This window comes from Herpailurus yagouaroundi, unplaced genomic scaffold, assembly GCF_014898765.1.
Source record: "Herpailurus yagouaroundi ecotype Mexico unplaced genomic scaffold, PumYag 246, whole genome shotgun sequence".
NCBI classification, from domain to species: domain Eukaryota; kingdom Metazoa; phylum Chordata; class Mammalia; order Carnivora; family Felidae; genus Herpailurus; species Herpailurus yagouaroundi.
In genome coordinates, this window is record NW_024412463.1 from 10,230,180 (window position 1) to 10,250,609 (window position 20,430).

The following is a 20,430-nucleotide window of genomic DNA, read 5'->3' on the forward strand; positions in this document are numbered from 1 at the left end:
AGTCATTTATGACCATATTGTTATTGGAGGTCCCCTGGTGGTCTGCCTCCGCTCTCCACTTTCCAGAGTCTTCCTGTGTTTGAGATGTGTATATACACTGTATATATCAGGGCTTCTACCAAGGGATAGGGAGGGCCGACAGCCGTTGTCCTAATAGAAGGGAACTCTGAGGAAGTTGTAAGTTAATTTTGTCTCCAGCACTGCCCTTGGGAATACGTGGAAGGGATGAGGGGCGGGAAGGGCGATCAGCTGGGAAAGAAAGACCTCACATCCTCCGCAGGTAACCCCTCACGCAGATGAAACCACTCATGGAACAGAAGTTTCCACCTCCAGACAAAGGGCTGAGGCCCTGTGGACACAATCTAAATATTCTCAGATGTTCATTTAAAAGGGAGTCAAATAGGAGCGCCTGGGTGGCTCAGTCGGTTAAGCGTCCGACTTCGGCTCAGGTCATGATCTCACGGTTTGTTGGTCTGAGCCCCGTGTCGGGCTCTGTGCTGACAGCTCGGAGCCTGGAGCCTGCTTCAGATTCTGTGCCTCTGTCTCTCTCTGCCCCTCCCCTACTCACGACCTCTCTCTCTCTCTCTCAAAAATAAGTTAACATTAAAAAAAAAGAAAGACAGAGCCAGAGAAAGGAAGGCAAAGGCCTCATTGGAGGAGGTGTGGGACCTCCCCTTCAGCCTGTGTCTCACCTGGCCGCCCCCTGGAGTCCCCATTCCTTGGACTCAAGCATCCTCCCTGCTTTTCTACCCCCTGCCTAATGTGGGTTTGTTTGGCAATTAGTTCAGATTCATCTTCCACTGCGAGAGCTCGTGGGTGACCTTCAGGCTCCCCCCACGTTCGCTTGTGGCTTTGATGTGAATGTGAAGCAAGTGTGAGTGAAGCAGGGGCTGTCCCCCTGGGGAAGCAGGAGCATGTCTCTGAACAGCACAGCTGGGGGGGGGGGGTCACATCATCTGTAAACCCCAAAGAATAAAGGTGGGTTTTCCTTCAGTCTGGCTAACCTCGAAAACAGAGATGGGAAGACAATCAAAGAGGCAGAGAATGCTCCCCGGCAACGCACCTTAAACAAATAAAACAGAACGCGATGGCCTCTGCCCGGCTCCAGAGCGCGGAGGCTTACATCACTGTGCAGAGAGCCTCGGGCAGACTTTACCTGTTGCAGGAAGGAGGCACTCGTACTCTGGGCAGAGGAGAAGGCTGGAACTACCCAAGGGGGAGGAAATACTCCTTCCTTCCTTTGTGTGAGGAGGTATTTGAGGCTCATCAGACTGGAGAACGGGCAGCCTCAGCATCACCTGCAGCAAGGGCAGCCCTGAGCCAGGCCCCGGAACACGCACCCTCGAGCAACACCGATGGTGGCGGCAGACGGGAAAAGCGTCCAACGTGAGCTTGCACTTTCTGGCCTGGCTTGAAACCCGCCACCTGTGAAAGAGCAAAATGGAATGATCCGGCATGCGCCAACCGACGCATGCGCCAACCGACGCATGCGCCAACCGACGCATGCGCCAACCGATGCATGCGAAGGCAGCTTTCCTTTTCCACAAGGAACGTGAAGACCTTGGCTCTAAGATGTGGAACTCAGACATGAAAGAAAGCGCATATGTTGAAGACAGGTCTAATAGCTAAGTAAAATGCTTACATTCAGGAATTTCCCTCAGAAATTTCTCCCTCTACTTACTCCCCGGGCATTGCCTCTGACGAGTTTGTTAGACCAAATGCGAGAGCAACTGAGAGCAGCGTCTGTCGCACTGGGGCCGGGGCCACGTTCTTTTGATGTCCCTGAGCTGCGGAGAATCCCACGTTCCAGGGGGCCTCCGCTGGTTTGCAAATTCAATGCGTCCAATAAAGCCTCATTGGACTCGAACCATTTGGAAGTTTGAGCTGCAAATGAAATTGTCAGTTAATTATTCATAACACAGGCGTTTAATATTTAATATTCAGAGAACATAAATCAGCCCAGACTGTGGTTAAGAAGGGGACCTCCCGGAGTCGGTGTGTCCCATGGCTGTGGTGGCCCTTCCGAGGGCTCGAGATTCTAAAAGAAACAAGGAACGGAACACAAAAGAAATGTGATCTGGAGAGAAAGTCGAGGAGGAAGAAGACAAAACACGCCTCAAAGATCTTCCTTCCTTGACCTGTGTCCTGACTTCATTTTCCTGGTTGCCTCCAATTCGTAATGTGTGTGTGTGTTTCTCAACTCGTGATTAAACATGACGACGGCACACACCCTTTGCATTTTGTCCGCTCTTGGTTTATGAGAAGAAACATGTATTGTGACAGGTTTCTGCTCACGGCTCCTCTGTGCCCTGCACTCTGGCAGACATGTCAGGAATCATTCTTTATGACGTCCCCAACGCGGGATGTTATGGGTGCGAACCGGAGAGCAATTTATCCAGCAGCTCCGGAAATGGATTCCTTTCTCCGTGTGGCTTGGCCATCTATCCACCTTCTCCTTCTCCATGCTGAGGATTGTTAGTTACATCATTAGAGCATTAGAGAGATATGACAAGGGCATTGTAGTAGTTCTTTTCTTTCCTTTTTAAAATTTGTTTCATTTATTTATTTTGAGAGAGACAGAGACAGTGCCAGTGGGGGACAGACGGAGAGAGGGGGAGAGAGAGAATCCCAAGCAGGCTCCACACTACCAGCACAGAGCCCGATGCAGGGCTCAAACCCATGAAACCATGAGATCATGACCTGAGCTGAAACCAAGAGTTGGACATTTAACCGACTGAGCCACCAAGGCACCCCATGAAGTAGTTTTCTGTGGCAAAAAAAAAAAAAAAAGGATATTTAGCCAAGAGAAAAGAAAACCTTTAGGAAGATCCCCAAGCCTGAAGAAAGACTGACATCCCAACTGATAGAGACGGACAGGGAAGAAAGGTAAGCCCACTCATTGCCAGGCCTGGTAAACGACCTCGGTCCCCTGCATTCTGAAGCCTGGCTTTGGCACAGGGGCTTTGATCCAAAAGCTTTCATCTGAGCCCTCACTCCAGGACCCCGCACACGTGATCAGAAGCTACCGTTTCTTCGGACCCTCTGGCTGTGCTGGGAACAGCTACCTCTCTGCACCTCAGCCTCATCTGACCCATTGTCAAATAAAGTAAACCCCAAGCCCCTCAAGAAGTCCACTGCACACCTCACACCCATCAGGGATGACCACTGTCAGAAAAAGAGACAATAAGTTTTGATGAGAATGTGGAGAAATTAGAGATCTTGTGCACTGTTGATGGGAATGGAAAATGGCACCACCATTGAGGAAAACAGGAAGGGGGGGGTCCTCAAAACATTAAAAACAGAATTGCCATATGGTTTGGTGATGCCACCTCTGGGTATAAACCCCCAAAAGAGAGAAAGCAAACTTTTGAAGAGATGCCTGCACACTCATGTTCGCAGAAACGTTGTTGTAACAGCCAATAGACAGCCCAAATGTCCACAGACAGATGAATGGATAAGGAAAATGTGGTCCGTCCATACAGTGGAATATCATGCAGCCTTAAAAAAGAGGAAATCCTGAACACACAACATCATGGACGAGCCTTGAGGACATCGTGCTCAGTAAGATAAGCCAGACACGAAAAGACAAGCACTGTCTGATTCTACTCATAGGAAGTATCCAAAGTAGTCAAAATCATACGGACCGAAGGTAGAGTGGTGGTTGGCAAAGGCTGGGGGCAGGGCAGTGGACTAACGTCTAATGGGGAGAGAGTCTCAGTGTTACAGACGGAAGGTTCTGTAGATCTCTTGTGCCACAGTGGGAAGGTAGTTAACACCCCCGACCTGATACTTAAACACAGTTAAGGTGGTAAATTTAATGTTGTGTGTTTTTCCCCACAATTATAAAGAAAGTATACTGCAAGTTTTGTAACAAGTTCTTTGGGCTCAGATACACCCAGGTCCAAGTTCTGCCTCATCAAGGTATGAGCGTGTGTGCCTGTTAGCAAGTGGCCTTTCATAAGCCCGTTTCCCTGCCATTAAATAACGTGGAGCTGATTTCCGTGCACCTAGTATCCTGTTCTTCCTCTGTAAAGAACACAGTCTTCTGGTTAAGAAACTGCTGCCCCAATTCCACGTGGTCCTACTTGGCTGTCGATCAGGATTCTGAGCCACCACCCCTGGGCTCAAGGTGATGTGTATGTTCCAGGCTGGTGGTGAGACGATTCCCCTCTTAGTCACCTGGGATTCGGGAGCAGGCATGTGATAGAATGTGGTCAAATCATCACCATCCCCAATATTACACTAGAATCTGGGAAAGAGAAGCCCTCTCTCCTTCTCTGGAATCTGAGCAGACTGGACAGTGTGAGCCTGAAGCTCTCTGCAGAATGAAGTCAACAAAGGTAGGAGGAGTCCGGGGCAAAGGGAGACACAGCTCAGGGCTCGGAGATGTCCCAGGTACCCGAACCACCACATCCCTCTCCTTGCTCCTTGGTTCTTGTTGTCAATACTGTTGTTCCATTTTGAGTTTGTGAATCCAGAGTTTCTTCTGGGATAAATGAGACTCTGGTGGAAATTCAATGGGAAGGTGCACGAGAAACTCCCAGCACTGAGTCAGCACCCACTGTTTGGTTATTCTTGTTTTTGCTGTGTCATTGAAGCTAGATTGTGTTAGAAAAAAGAGATAACTGAGGAAATGAGAAAAGGGAAGCAGGAAATAGGGGGTTAGTACTGTGAAACTAAATAACCAGGGAGAGAGAGAACCATTGCAATCTTGGTTATGAAAGAGAAGAGGTTCTCAGGTGGGAGCCGGACCCACGCCTCCAGCTAGGTCGTGCGAAGTCCTGGTGGGTGTGACTGGGAGAAACAAAGACAGAGAGGCAGTGCTGACCTTCAGCCTGATCACTGTTAGCGTTTGCCTGCGCAGAGAAAAACATCATTCCCCAAAACACCCACCACTTCCGTCCGTCTGCTGCTTCTCCTCGCTGGTACGCCAGCCCCGCCTCCCAGCCCCCCAGGTCCACGACCTCTGCGCATCTGCAGCTTCCCCCAATCAGAAGAGGGAAAGCGGCAAGGAGCCACTCTCCTGCCTTGACCGGGAGTTGTCTTTTCCTGCCACAGGTTTTATATTTACGTCTACAGATACATGTCTCTATGGAGTCCATAGGATCGCTCCGTGCGCCTTGAATTTGTGTATAGACGGTAGGGAGCACGCCGCATATTCCACCCTTTCTTGCCCTCTTTACCCATCATGATGTTCTTAAGGACCATCTCTGTTGCTAATGTGGACTAAGTCTGGGCTCATTTTCCTTGCGCCTTAGTCTTCCGTAGTACGAGTACATGCTACAGCGTGGTCCCATCTTCCAGTTGATGGACTTGCCTCCCAATATTCGTGATCACAAAGAAGGCACAGTGAACACCCTGTTACCATCTCATTTGCACGTGCAGAGAGTTCCCATTGGGCATCTAGGAGCGTCTAGGAGGGAGTCTAGGAGCAGAGCTGCCGAGGCACAGGCGTATGCGAGCTTGCCTCGGGCAGACGTGAGGAACAGCCCTCAAAGCTGCGGGCACACGCTTCAGCGCCGCCGGAGCAGAGAGGCTTTCTTACTCTTTAATCTCACCGGAATCAGGCATCATCAGACCCAATCATTTTTCTGCACCAATCTGGTAGAAATGAAATGTGATCTTTTCATTATTTTAAATAAACAATTAAACTGATGGCTGAAGAATTTGAGCATCTTTTCTACACTTCTGTTGGCCTTTTGGGAAATTGATGCGCTTTGATCTATTTCATATTGGTTTGTTTTACATATTCTGGGTGTTAATCTTTTTTTTAGTATGCTCATTGAAATGTTTTTCTTTCAATTTTGGCTTGCGTACTATTTTGCTTACCATTATTGTTAATTATGATTGTTTTGCCTTTTTTGCACACATTTTATTTTTTAAGTTTATTTTTATTTATTTATTTCAGAGAAAGAGAAAGAGCACAAACAGAGGAGGGGCAGAGAGAGAGAGAGAGAGAGAGGTAGACAGAGAATCTCAAGAAGGCTCTGCACTGGCAACATGGAGCCTGAAGCTGGCCTTGAATTCATGAACCGTGAGATCACGACCTGAGCCAAAACCAAGAGTTGGATGCTTAACCGGCTGAGCCACCCAGGGGCCTCAAGTTGTATGTTTTCATTTATCCATCTTTTAGCTATGGAATCTGATTTTTGTCATATTGTTTAAGAACTATTTCCTTACCCCCAATGTCAAAAAGATACTTTCCTATATCTTCCTCTAATGTTTCAAGTTTCTTCCCAAGAGTTAGGTCTTCAATCCCCCTGCAGCTCCTTTTTGCAGGGATGTGAGGTCAGGATATTCTGACCCAGCATCCGCTCCTATGCACGACCAGCTGCCCCCTACCCCCTGCTGCATGGCTTCTTTTCTTCTGACCGCTATCCCCACCTCCCCGTCTGTCCCATTTCTGTAAATATGCATGTCAGTTTCCAGACTATTGATTTATAATTTGCGTCCAGCTCAGGACTGATGGTGAGGATTTCGTTTCTCAGGCAGGAGATGAAATGGAAGGTGTTTACTGATGTTCCCAGACATGCACACAAATGAAGAGACAGGAAAGAAGCACATAATTTCAGAAACAACATTGTTAAGCAGTTGGGAGGTCAAGGACGCCCACATGGGGCTTCGAGTGCCTGGACACAGGGCGGCAGGCCAGTGGTGGGGATAAATCACTTCTCTTCTGCCTGTTCCTATTTTTGCCTTGAAGAAGCAGGTAGGTCATCAACTCTGAGCATGGGGGCCTGTTGGAAGTTGGAAGAGAGAGAGAACGGTCCGGAGGAATGCTATGGTTTGGGTTCCTGGTGAGGGTTCACTTGAGAGTGCTAAGCCTTACATTTTCGTATCTGCTGGCTTTTACTTTCAGGTCACCCTTCTGTGACCATTCGTCCAGCCCCATTCATGGGCCTAAAGGTCCCCTGATGTTCACTATTTCATCATCTTTTTTACTTTCTCATGCAAATGGTGGGATTCGCAAATGGTGATGGCTTTCTGACATCTCAGTCTGTGGCCGCCCTCTTCTCAGAAATCCAAAAAATAATACAGATCTTTCTTCACTTATGATGGGATTGCGTCCCAATAAACCTATCCTAGGTTGAAAATGCCGCAAGTTTGAATGCATGAATACACCTGACCTACCGCACGTCACAGCCTAGCCCGGCCTGCCTTACACATGCTCAGAGCACTCCTGTGAGCCCACGGCTGGGAAGGACCATATCACGCAAAGCCCGTTTGCTAACAAAATATTAAGTGCTTCGTGGAATTCGTTGGAGACTGTCCTAAAAGTGGCAGACAGAAGGGATGTCTGGGTGCAGGGTGGTTGTCAGCATATGGGTTATTGGCCCTCATGGTCACGTGGCTGACTGGGGCTGCTGCTAGCCAGCATCAGGAGAGGATTGGGCTGCATATCACTAACCCGGAGAAGAGATCCAAACTCAAAATTCAAAGTACATTGTCTACTGAATGAAGGACACTTTTGCACCATCATGAAGTCATAAGATCGTAAGTCAAACCATCATAAGCCAGGGACTTACTGTGACCAAATCCATGAACCCCTTCAGGGATCACATGATCTGCCTTCTCTTATCAGAACAGGACAAATAAGCCAAACTTTGCTTGTGTCCAGCACATAAGAAATCCTGATACATCACTGGGAGCTCCTATCTCTGTACTCATAAAGCGAGGACAGTTTCCCTCCTGGCTGTCTCTGGTCCATGTCTGTGGGACTTGGCATTGGGGGACAGGAAAGCCCTCTGTCTTTCCTAGAACTAAGAGCCACCCTGGCTCAGAATCCCACTTTGGTAGACAGTCAAGGAGACGGGGAGGCGATACCGAGTGATGTTTAGTGTGGACGGGAAACAAAGGGCCGACATCATCTCCGACGGGTCTTGGGCTCTGAGGCTCCCTCTCATTAGTGTTAAGAGAATCGACGTCTGGCCTGGCCCCGAATGCTGTTGTCCTGAGCTGTGGTGTGTCATAAGACACCCAAATAATTCTAAAGACTCCATGTATTTCAACCCAGTGCTGTTTAGAGTTGGGTAAAACCTGGAGAGGGTGAGGTCTGTTCCTTCTCAAGATTACACGTCCACAGCCCCGCCCATTCCACCGGGCCTAAAACAGAGTCACTGGTGACTTCACTGATGCGCACGTGTTGGCCTCCAATGTCCCCTGGCCCTCACAATAAGAATTCCACTCCCTGTAACCAAACACTGTGGCGCACGGTAACCAGGACTCTTCTGGGATCGATCACGTGCCGCATGTTTCAAGGTTCCAGCAAGTGCTCTATTAAAGGTGACATATTTGTTATCACACTTTTATGTGCATGCTAAAGAAATATTTTGCTACTCCTTAGTCTTCAGAATAACTGCCTTTCAGATGTTTGCTGAGAAGGTGAATAATCTGAGATTTATTTTGAGCATGATACGCGATAATTTTAAGTTGTGTGCCAAATCGTCTCTTCCTATTGACAAACTATAATCAGCCTTCAAAATAAATAAGGGCACACCTGGACAATGAAGTGTGATGTAAAGCCTTAATTTCCCGCAGCTAGTGGAGAATGAAATCTCTCTCAGATATGAATGGGGAAACAGCAGGGCCATTAAATCTATATATTTAGCTCCGAGGAAGAGAGAAAAACTTTCCATGCAGGATAACCACCCTTCTCCTCATTTCCCACCTGCATTTGCGCATCCCTTTTCCATTAATGGGGAAGGAAAAACATTAATAAATATGTTTCTGCAATCTGCACACAAAGTTGTGAAGTCTTCTAAATTCACTTATTGCGCAAGCTATCAGAGACATTAGAGCGCACGCTGTCAGGGAAACGTGAGTGCCACAAGTAATGGAATGCTGTCATGCTATCAGATGGAAACACAGGACCAGACACGGGTATATGTGGCCGAGGAGTAAGCGTCGTGGAAAAGGGGGCTCCTGAAGGATGCTGTGGCTCTGCTCTCCCCAGCCCAGATCTGCAAGGAAGGCAGAGAGCAACAAACAGCCCCCGGCTGCTAATCCCCATCTCTCCCTTCCTTTGGATCACTCCGATTAAGACAAAATCCTCTCTGAGAAAGCTTGTCCCCGGGGAAACTGCCATCCCCCGTAGGAATTAATCACTCTACAAATAATCATCATTCAAAGGGACTGATGGCCAATCAGGGAGCCCTGCAGCCTGAACGTTACATCCGTTTCCTGTCTCTGTGGCACCTGGTAGGGAAAGCGGGGATGTTATGTAACCTCTTGGCAAAATTCAAGACTGTGTCCACTTAGCCTATCACCTCCCGGCGTAAGTTAACAAATGCACAAAAAACTCCACCACCCAGTTCCTGGCACTCAGTGCGTCCTCTCCAAGCGTCAGCTGTCATGCCCGGTGCTCTTTGCCACTTCTCCACATGCAAGAGCCCGTCAGGCTTTGGGGAGGACTTTTCTCTCTCCAGGAAAGACTGCCTTCTCTTCCCACGCGAGCCCTCAAAAAAAGACACACCATTTTCGTGCTCACCAAAGCGACCACCCCAGGTCCTTTTATGTGTTTATTCTTTTAACATACACAAGCTTTGTTTCCAATAAAAGAAAGGTCACTTGCACGCAAACAGTTTATGTACAGCGAATAATGGAAGGAAAGATAAGGCCAACAGGGAGATGGCTTTTTGCTGCCACTTCCCTGCAAGGTAACGAGACACATTAAAAATGCATTTGGCCCTGATAGGTTGAATTCATTTTAACTGGCATAAATAGGACAGATGAGCCATTCAAATGTCTGAAGAGCACCATATAATGAAATATTGATCATTTTCTCATGGCTGCAGCAGGAGGGGCCCGTCATTTGTTTTCTCTCGGCACTGGTATTTGGTGGCACCAATAATGAATTGTATGTTGCAGGATCATGCCTCGTACCTGGTGGTATTTGCCTATCCAGTCCAAAGTCTTGTTCCTGAAAGCGTAGAGGGGAAAGGAGACAGCTTTAAATTCAGCATCTTGAATAAACTCAGGACCAGTAATATGTATATTCTTTGGGTTTGGTGACTGGAACCTGTGTTCAAGCGTCTTTTAGGATTGCCAATCGTAACAAATGTGGTTTGGTTTTTGTTTGTTTGTTTGTTTGTTTGGTAGTACACTTTGTTTTATTCAAATCAGAGGGGGGCTTGGGTGGTTCAGTCGGTGGAGCGTCTGACTTCGGCTCAGGTCACGATCTCACGGTTCGTGGGTTCGAGCCCGGCGTCGGGCTCTGTGCTGACAGCTTAGAGCCTGGAGCCCGCTTCGGATTCTGGGTCTCTGTCTCTCTCTGCCCCTCCCCTGCTCATGCTCTGTCTCTTTCTGTCTCAGAAATAAACATTAAAAAAAAAATCACTCTTACCGTTTACCTTTATAACAGACCATGGAAAGCTTAGCCCTCTTACCGTTTACCCTTACAATAGACCACGGAAGGCTTGGCCCGGGTTCGGCCGGCGTGGCGCGGGGTGAGTCCCGCCTGGAGCAAAGTCAGTCCCTTCCTGTACAGAAGACACACCCGTTGGTGTGGATTTCGTTTCATGGACTTCCTTCGGAAACCCAAATTCAGAGCGTTTTTCTTTTACTTCAAACCAAGGAAAACTCATCCTCAGACAATATAGATGCTCCAGACCTCCGAAACGTAACGTGCGGATGTGCACGGACTTGGTTATTTTCCACTCCAGAGAACTTTGAAGGGATTTCTCTGACACTCGGAATTTTCAGTTTCCATGGAAGTGAATTCCCCAGTAAAGGCATTGAAACCTCAGTGGAGGCATCACTCTTCTGCTGGTTCCTCTCTGTGGACACGCCTCCCCTAAGGCTTTGAGTGCCCCTCTGTGGTCTCGTCCCATCACACACGTGACTTTTACCCTCTTGAATGTTCCTTCTTTTCCACCTCCTTCCCTGGTGCTGCGAGGCCGCCACCCAGGCAGCCCTGCCTCCCTCCAACCTCAACCATGTCAATCCGAGGAAGCGATCCTCCGGTGAACTCCCCTGAACAATTTCCAAAGTTTAAAGTCCTCGCCCAGGCACACAGGCCTGCCTGTCCACCTGTCTGTCTGGGCACACTGGACACTTTTTCCAGTTCCTCCAGTAAAGCCGTGAACGCGTTCCTTTCGTGACAACCTTCGTTCCCGCTCATCCTTGGGATCCCAGCATAATCTCACCTCCTGGGGGAGGCAGGTCTTCTCTGGGGCACTTAGAACCCCTTGCCCTGAGCTCTCCAGGGCCCTGAACCTTCCTGATGGCTCTTCCATACACCTGGGCAGTATGGATTCTCCTTCTCATTGACAGCTTCGTGCTCAGGGACAGTGCCCGCCTGCTCAAAGCCGAGTTGCCCCCCCCCCCAGTTCAACGCCAGAAATATGCTCAGGATGCTGTCACCAAGTGTAATAAACACAATGACTTGGGGCACCTGGGGGGCTCAGTCAGTTAAGCGTTCGACTTTGGCTCAGGTCACGATCTCACTGTGCGTGAGTTCGAGCCCCTCATGGGTCTCTCTGCTGTCAGCACAGAGCCCGCTTCAGATCTTCTGTCTCCCTCTCTCTCTCTCAAAAATAAATAAACATTAAAAAAAAATTTTTTTAAAAACATACTGACTTTACACTGACCTCTGCCTTTTCCAGCTCTCGTGAAACACCCTCAAAAGAATCTCAATGAGCACCAATACTTATTAGATTCTGCTAAAATTCAGTTGGTGGTCCAAACCCATGTTCAAAATCCACCAAGAATGATTTTTCTCCAAAGGGCTATCTAAACAACAAGTCATGAATTGAAGAAAGTGTGAAAGATGAGAAAAGAGAGGAGAGTAAAAGCTGTTTCTCACCCAGAGGTGGCCTGCAGATGTTTAAAGAAATGTGCTCATTTACAAACAGGATGCACCCGAGGGCAGTTGAACTGCAGCTGAGACCCTCATACCTGCTCTCAGCCATTACATTAGTGTCCCTCCAAAGTCCTCCTGCGAAACCACTTTGAACATTTTACTTCAGCCTGAAAATGCTCCCAGGCTCCTGCTTCACACAGGAGTGTGGAGTTTGTCTCAGGATTTTATGGCTCACTGTTTACCTGGGTGCTTTCTGTTTTGATAACAGGCGCAAGACAGAGCCTGTCATCTGTGTTTCAGCGTCTGCAGTTTGGTGCCTCATCTGAGGCTTCGAGGGCAATGCTGGGAGTCAACGGGAAATGTTCCAGGCAAATGGCTTGATGTGTAAGGAAGTGAAGACTTTGGGAGGAACCAAAATACACGAGGGAAGATAGCCTGGAGACTCCACCGGGATATGCATCTGGAAATGCAGGCGAGGACACGGGCCCTGGGACCAGAGAAAGACTGTGGGTTCTGTCGGGATGTCGGTGGGGCCCAGGAAGAGTCTGAGCGAAAGGAGTTATGTGATCAGATATGTATTTCAGAACAATGATTGTGCTCAAAATATGCAGAAAGGATTTCTAGAAATGGCGATAAATGCACGAGAGCCGGTGCACAAGCCCTTGCATCCATTCACAAAATGTTAGGATGTTGGGGGGCTGGGCAGGAGTGGCATGGGGACAAGGTGTAGGGAAAGGGTCCGTCCTGGAGACAGCCCAAGGGCAATGGCAGGGCCGTAAAATCATCATCGCCATTGCGTCCTCCTCCTCGTCCACGGTTAATTCCTCCTGAGCAGTCTCTCAGTGCCTGGCACTATTCACATCCAAGATGACTCCCAGATTTCTGGCTTCAGCATAAGTGAGCAGGAACGGTGGGACCGTGGGCGAGGGGAGGACTGGGGGAGCTGGCTTTACGCTTGACGGGGGAACACTAAGCTTGAGACACTTGAGCCTTGTCAACAGATGAATAGTCTAGTACAAATCTGAGAACCGTCGGTATATGGAGGGCCACGAAAGCAGGTGGGAGAGAGATGATGAGCCAGCCCTCGGGGATGCACCTTGGGTCGTGGCAAAGAGCCATGTGGCATCATGGGAGGCGGCACAGGGGCCTCAAATGTGCGAGAAGTCAGAGTCAGACCAGCCCTGGCTCAAATCCCGGCCCTCCTTCTAATTTTGTTACGTGACGTTAAAGAGGCTGCCTTCCCTTTCTGAGCCAAAGACATTTTTTTTTTAATCCGTAAAATGGGAATGACATTATCATGAAGCACAGAGTTTCCCAGGACTCCATACATAAAGTTATTTCCAGGGGCGCCTGGGTGGCGCAGTCGGTTAAGCGTCCGACTTCAGCCAGGTCACGATCTCGCGGGCCATGAGTTTGAGCCCCGCGTCAAGCTCTGGGCTGATGGCTCAGAGCCTGGAGCCTGTTTCCGATTCTGTGTCTCCCTCTCTCTCTGCCCCTCCCCCGTTCATGCTCTGTCTCTCTCTGTCCCAAAAATAAATAAATGTTGAAAAAAAAATTAAAAAAAAAAATAAAGTTATTTCCATTCCTCACTAACTCCGAGCATTAGATATTCATGTGCCCAATACACAGAGGAGAAAGTCAAGGCTCGAGATTGGACTGGAGCCAAAACCCAAATTGAGTCTGCTGTTAAATGAAGCCCCTGCTCTCAGCCCCCGTGTGATGCTGTGTCAGTGATTTGACCAAAGGAAAGTTGGATTCAACAACTCAGGCAGAACAATGCAACATCCAGTTAGCTGCCTTAACTAAAATATTGATTTTGTAGGGTTGCTGAGAGCTTTAGAAAGACAATGCTGAACACAGTGCTTAGCGTAAGGTAGGTAGGTGTCCAATAACCGATGGTCATCACCATGACCTGAATCAGGGTTTTTTTTTTTAAACCTTTTTTTTAATGTTTATTTATTTTTGAGAGAGAGACAGAGCATGAGTGGGGGAGGAGCAGAGAGAGAGGAGACACAGAAACTGAAGCAGGCTCCAAGCCCTGAACTGTCAGCACAGAGCTGGACGCGGGGCACGAACCTATGAACTGTGAGATCACGACCTGAGCCAAGTCGGACGCTTAACCGACTGAGCCACCCAGGCGCCCCAACGGTTTTAAAGTCAAGCTCGGTAAAATGCAGCGATTTAATTGAAGGGACAGCGTCAGGACAGAAATTCATCATCTCGTAATATCAGTGGGACAAGTCAGGGTGCGGTGAGCTCTTTCTGTATCAGGACCTTTCCGGATGTAGGAAGTGTGACGTGAGAAGTCAGGCCATCCCACGCCTGCGGTCCCAGCCCAATCCCGACACAGAGGAAAGGAAGGCGAACCAGGAGGAAGAGACCAGCCTCACGGGACATTCTCGCACCAAATGCAGACGCTTCTTCGAGTCGTCATCAATGTGGTTACGAGGACTTCACAGAAGAAAGAGCTTCCAGGCCTGGGAAAGATGCCGGCCAAAACACGACAGATAACCACACCCCACAGCCCGGAAAGGATGGCTGCTTACTAAAAAGTGCAAGTTTGGTGTTTTCCTCTATTTGGGGAACCAGACCCAGCTGGTTTTACCACAATGACCAGGGCAGACCCGGTGTCTGTCCACAGGAGGCTCGGGCAGAACAGAAGTGACCTGATTCCTCCGGCGGCTCCCTTGCGTCCCTGCGGGTGGGGACACGGCTGTCAGGTGCCCGTCCCTTCTCAGCACAGACACCGCCCGTTCCGCTCCTCGTCCTGCAATCAGCATGTTCTCCGGGCTCAGGTCGCCTGGTCTCTGCATGAAATTGAGAGCGTTAGCTTGTCTTTCTTTTCTCCTGGATGTGACAGGGTGACCCGAAGCCATGGCCAGGTCAGAGGTCCAGTCTCTGTCCCTAACAATGACTCGTTATATGAAGAGTCAAAGTCAAAGTCCAATTGCTTACTGAGAAGCTCCCAAGTCAGTAATTACGGCATACTCTTTTTTTTTTTTTTTTTATTTTTCTTTTTTTTTTTTTTTTTTACCGTTTTGCTTGGACAAGGCGAGAGAGACGAAAGTTGGTGAAAGGCCATTTGATATTTTAATGGGAAGGACTGGATACATGACTCAATGCGTCGGTTCATTTGCTCATATAAACTCGAAGTGCACAGCCATTAATAAAACATGTAACAAATGAACAGCTCATAAAGAATATAGTTTGTTACAAGGCGAGAGGCAACCTCCTACTTTCATGCAAACTGGCGCCTGAAAGACTCTCCCGTCCTCTTTCTTTATAAAGAGGTTTCCGGTAGTGGGGGAGGGGCAAGCAGGTGGCAAGTGCCTTCCATCCCGTTCTTGGACTGGTGGCTGAGAATTAGTTCTCTGAGGTAGGGAAGTTCATGATGGCTCCTGTGGGAAGGGGCCCTGTCCCTGCCCTATGACACATCCTTCCCCTGTGCCCTAAATGGGTTTTCCAGAAAGTTCCCAAGTGAAAGGGCAAACTTCAGCCAGAGTCCCAGCAGATGGCACTGTTCCCTCTGACTTGTACCAGCCCCAAAGAGGGGCCTGGATGGGAGGGCAGGTGACTTGGGGGGGGGAGGGGAGGGCACCTGGGGTGCAGTGGCCCTGGGCTCCGTCCTCAGAGGAAGGAGACACCCAAACCGCAGCAGTTGAAGAGCTGGGGAATACGTATGCTCGCTGGCGTGGCTCCTGCTGGTCAGACAAGTTTGTGGCGTCTCGCTTATCTTGCCAACCTAGAAGATCGGACATTTCGCCCAAGGGCACAAAGAGAAATTTCAGCAAAGCCTGAATTTGCATCCATGATTTTCTGGAAGGTCATCCAGATTACAAATTCGGAGCGGAGCCCGCCTCTTACAGTCACGTGGAGACTAAGTGAGAAGGCTTCCCAGGAAAATACGAACGGTGGCCACCTCATCCCAGCACCACATCCTTCTTGCCATCGTGGTGACTGCAGTTGTTAAATCTTTCACACAAAGACACTTGGTTTGTTACAGATGCCAGGCTCCGGAGCAGGCACAGGAAATCACACATTTATGACACAGTCTTTAACTTCAGCAAATATACAAAGTTGTTTGTTTTGTTTTTTTCTTTTGGGGTGGGGAGGAAGACAAGTAAACATAACAAGAACATCAGCATGTCACAAAGAAGGTATGAATGAATACGAAACGGAGGCAATATTCCTCCAGGAGGGAGGGGCGGGGGAGTTGGGGAGCCTGAGTATCAGGGAAAAAGGGGGAGATTGTGCCTAATGCACAGAGAGGAGTGAGAAAGGTAGGTGTCACTGGGGGACAGAGGGGAGAACATGAAGGGTGGGTGCTAACAAGGGGAGTGAGGCTGGAACAGCGCCTTGGAACCACCAAGGGGGCTCTGAGCCAAGGCTCTGAGCATTTTGGGGCAGGAGATTCCCTCGGGACCTTGGCATCCCCCGGGCCCACCCTGTGTAGGCTCAAGAGGAATGCAACCCCCTTGACCTAAACAGCTCCCCCACGGCTCCCTCTGCATTCTCCCAACCTCACACCAGTCCTGCTGGAGAGGGACAGGTGGGGGGGAGGGGGACGGGGACAGGGTCCCATTCCACCAGCAGGAAGGGGGCTGGTCCCCGGTGGGAGCACAGCAGCGGCAGAGAGGAGTGTGCAGCGTGGGGGGCTTCTCACTGCCTGCATCTCTCCTGCTGGACCAGCTTCGAGCTACTCGTCAGGTAGGGAGGGCAGGGGTGGGGGCGGGGGGGCTCGGTGGCGAGGAGATGCGAGGATGGGCGGCAGGGAGGGCAGACGGGAAACGTGAGTCCGGGAGCCGAGCCCAGGCAGCTGAAGGCGTGCACAGGGCGGGCTGGCCTTGGTGGGAGCGGCAGACGGCACGGAAGGAGGACATCGGAGAGGTACAGACAAGGTACAAGTGGATGCTGGGTCCCCTTGGTTCAGAGTCAAAGACTCCAAGGCCCAAGATGACTCCGCATTTCACCCGGCTTTCCAGGGTGGGTCTGCTTATGACGACCTACACACTGGTCAGCTTCCCTTCCGGAACCTGACCGCTGATCGCAGACCGCAGGCTACCTCAGTGCACACGTGGGCAGCGCCCGCCAGGACGCATCAGGGCTCTGTCACCAAAGTCTCCCCAAGGGCATGCCTGCCCTCATGTTCTCCCCACACCAGCATGCCCTACAAATTCTCAGCTACAGAAGCATTTTCCTTAAGTCAACCTTACATTGGCTCTTTTAAGGATATTTACTCTTCAAAGATGTTTTTAAAAATACCCTTGTCTCAATAAATGATAGACATAAAATGGTGAATTTGGTAGTAATAGGTAAAACATTTAAAAAAAGGTTTTTTTTTTAACGTTTTTATTTATTTTTGAGAGAGAGACAGAGACAGAGTACAAGCAGGGGAGGGGCAGAGGGAGAGGGAGACATAATCCGCGAAGCAGGCTCCAGGCTCTGAGCTGTCAGCACAGAGCCAGACGCAGGGCTCGAACCCATGAACCACAAGATCATGACCTGAGCCGAAGTCAGACTCTTAACCAACTGAGCCACTCAGGCTCCCGGTAAAACATTTTTTCTAATACACATTGTGAGTGGCACATAACTCTTCATGAAAAATTGTTTTCTCGTGTGCCACCTCTCCCTTGCAATAAAAACCCGAAAAATAAAAACCGAAAAGATGGACAGTTAGCAATCCATATCCTAGATGCAGGGAGACCACAGGACACATGACGGGAGCCAGAGTTCACCTTTGTTTTTAGTGTCTGTTGGGATGAAAAGTCAGGATGTTTACATTGTAACAGAACAAGTAAAACCTCCCCTCGAGGTTTTGCCGCGTCTAGAGGCGACTTTGTTTACTGCCGTGATTGGGAGGCAGCACATTCTAAACTGTTAAGAGTTTGTCCTCCCCCATCCCCACCATGCCCCCTGACCTCCTCATCCCCAGGCTTCCAGACTCCCAGAGTCCAGACCTGAGCTGCCTTCCTCAGACCCCCTGAGCTGCCCTGCGCTGTCTTCTGGAGCCCCCAGGCCCACAGGGCATCATCCACCAGAAGAGAAACCCGGTCACCTGGCCTTGGCCTGAAGGGCCAGCCCAGCACAACCTACACTACCCTTTCCTGTTAGCCTCAGAGCAAGTCCCTGTCCTCAGACTAGAAAAAGTTTTAAAATAACATTTTGCCGATAGAACTTCAGACTATGGAAAAACAGCCAGGTGAGCCTTCCTTTCACATTTGAGAGCCCTGAACCCTGAATGGGCCATGTAGCTCACGGCACAGGGAAAGCGTTTAATCCCAACGTCTCTGTAGAAGTCATTTGAATTCTGAAGACCTGAATTTAGAGTCAACTGCATGAAAACAGCTTATAGGAAAAAGAATAATAAAATGGTCACTCCCCGACGCTAGGAAGGCTGCAGTGAAATGAGTTTACTCCCTCGTGGCAAACACAGAATGAGCCCTTTTGGAAAGGAAAGAGCTCCCCAAACCACCAACCCTCAAGACGATCAGAACCTCGAGGCAGAAACTCCACTTCTCAAAAAGTACACACAATAAATAATTCAAAGAACAAAAAGGTATATTGACACAAAATTATCCACTGCAGCATTGTCTTTAAAGGTAAAAATTATAAAGAGCTGGCAGTTTTAGGGTTAATACCTACATCGAGAGAATGTACCCTGTCCGTTAACACGACCAGTATAAAAACTATAAAAAGGCAGAAATGCAGGACAGCATAGACTTGTACTGACTTCAGCTCGGAAAAGAATGCATTTGCCGTATGCAGAGTTGAAAACAAGGTGTCCATCCATCAGGTGGATGGGTGGCTAGGCACCCTGTAAGAATAAAAGAACAATATTGATTGCAGAACAGTTTCAGCGCGTAGCACTGGTGAAATAAAACAGGCCGTAAAATCGTGTGCACACCCCTCTTGTAAGAAAAATGCACACACACACATACAGTCACAGCCGCTGTCCTACGTCCCAGAGACGAGGCTTGTTAACATGGGGTTGTGGGCACCCTTCTTTCTTCCTCCTCTGTGTGTGTGTGTTCTTCTGTCTGTTTAATTATCTCGGAATCAAGCCCATGATTATAAAAAAATATTAAAAAAAAAAGTAAACTGCAGTGAGAAAAATCTGATAGCTATTTATCTTGTGCTATTTATCTTGTAAAATATGCAGGCTTATAAATCCCAGGATTGGAAATGAAAATATTTGTGCTAATGTAATTTTTTTAAAATTGGGCATTGCGGATTTAATATTGCTTTTTAACATGTATTTTTAATTTAAAATAAAAAATGGATTATACGCATTGTCTTCCCTCCAAAAAAAAAAATTGAGAGCCTTCCTAGGAGTTCAGATTATGCATAAACAGTGTCTGTGCGTACATGTGAAGTGCAGATAATTTTATTTGAATTAATGTAGTTAGAAGCTTCTTTCACAAACAACTATCACACCATAGTGGAAACATTTAGAGCATAAATGGCATAAGTAAGCAAAATGAAAAAAAATATTATTGTACTGTTTACCAACAGATCTATAATTACGAAATAAATTAACCATGAAATGAAACACTTTGGGTTTTCTGCAATATTGTTATGAGAGATCGGGTGTGTGCGTGTGCGTGTGTTTTCGGATTTATTCTGGTAAAGCTTAAGAGTGAAATATTGCAAAGAACGTTATGATTTTTTCTAACGTACCCGCATCTATCAGTGCCATTCAGGGATGTGTGTTTTCATCTGCAGAGTTGAGGCTGCGGGCCGGGGGTCTCTCTGAAGAAGAGGCTGGGAGGGCACGGGAGGAAGCATTTCTAGGAGCGGACAGTCCCAGCTGTCTGCAGGTGACAGATCGAGGTTTGAAGAGCGACGCCTCCTTATTCTTCTGTGAAGCCAGAACCCTGAACGCTCAGCTCGGTTCCATGGAAACAGGAAGGCTAACCAGTTCCCTTTCAGAGAGAATTCCAGCGTCCGGCCGAGTGACATGGAACCAGTCATGGAGGGCTGGGCAGCAGCCGTTGGGTGACTTTACGTAGCACAGGGAAGGTGCAAGCTGTGTGCCCCCATGTGCTCCCCATGGGCCCCATAGGAAACTCAGACTGGCATCTGCTTCTTTGTTTCTAAGAAGAAAGTGCACAAAAACAAAATTTCCTGGGGAAAGAAAATCCAGCCTCCCCTCGGAAAACTCACAGTGCATGCCACACAATTGGTCACTTAATTCCATCCAGTGTTGGCCTTTTTCTCCTCTTCTCCTACTTAGGTTTCAGCTTTTATTTGGTGTTAAGCTTTTGGCTTACTTCGCACGTGAGTTTGGTTACAAGCAGAATGTTCACAAAGCCCCCTTGAACCCACTACTAGGAAGAAAATCAATCGTGGATGATGCTCTTACTTACTAAGGAGGCAAGAACCTGCCCCAGGGACTCAGCCCCCAGGAAGCCCCGTCCTTTTCAGGAAGGTGTTGAAGCAACTCGCCTTGACCAGCTGGGCTCAGGGCTCGTTGTCCATCACCTTATATGATTCCCTTCCCACCCGGTGCTTGCCCTCTTAGCTGACTCCAATCCGAACAGTTGCATGTAGGTTAATTAGAAATGTCAGTTAAAATGAGAGCTCATTAAACATCACACAATCTATGGGGCGCCTGGGTGGCGCAGTCGGTT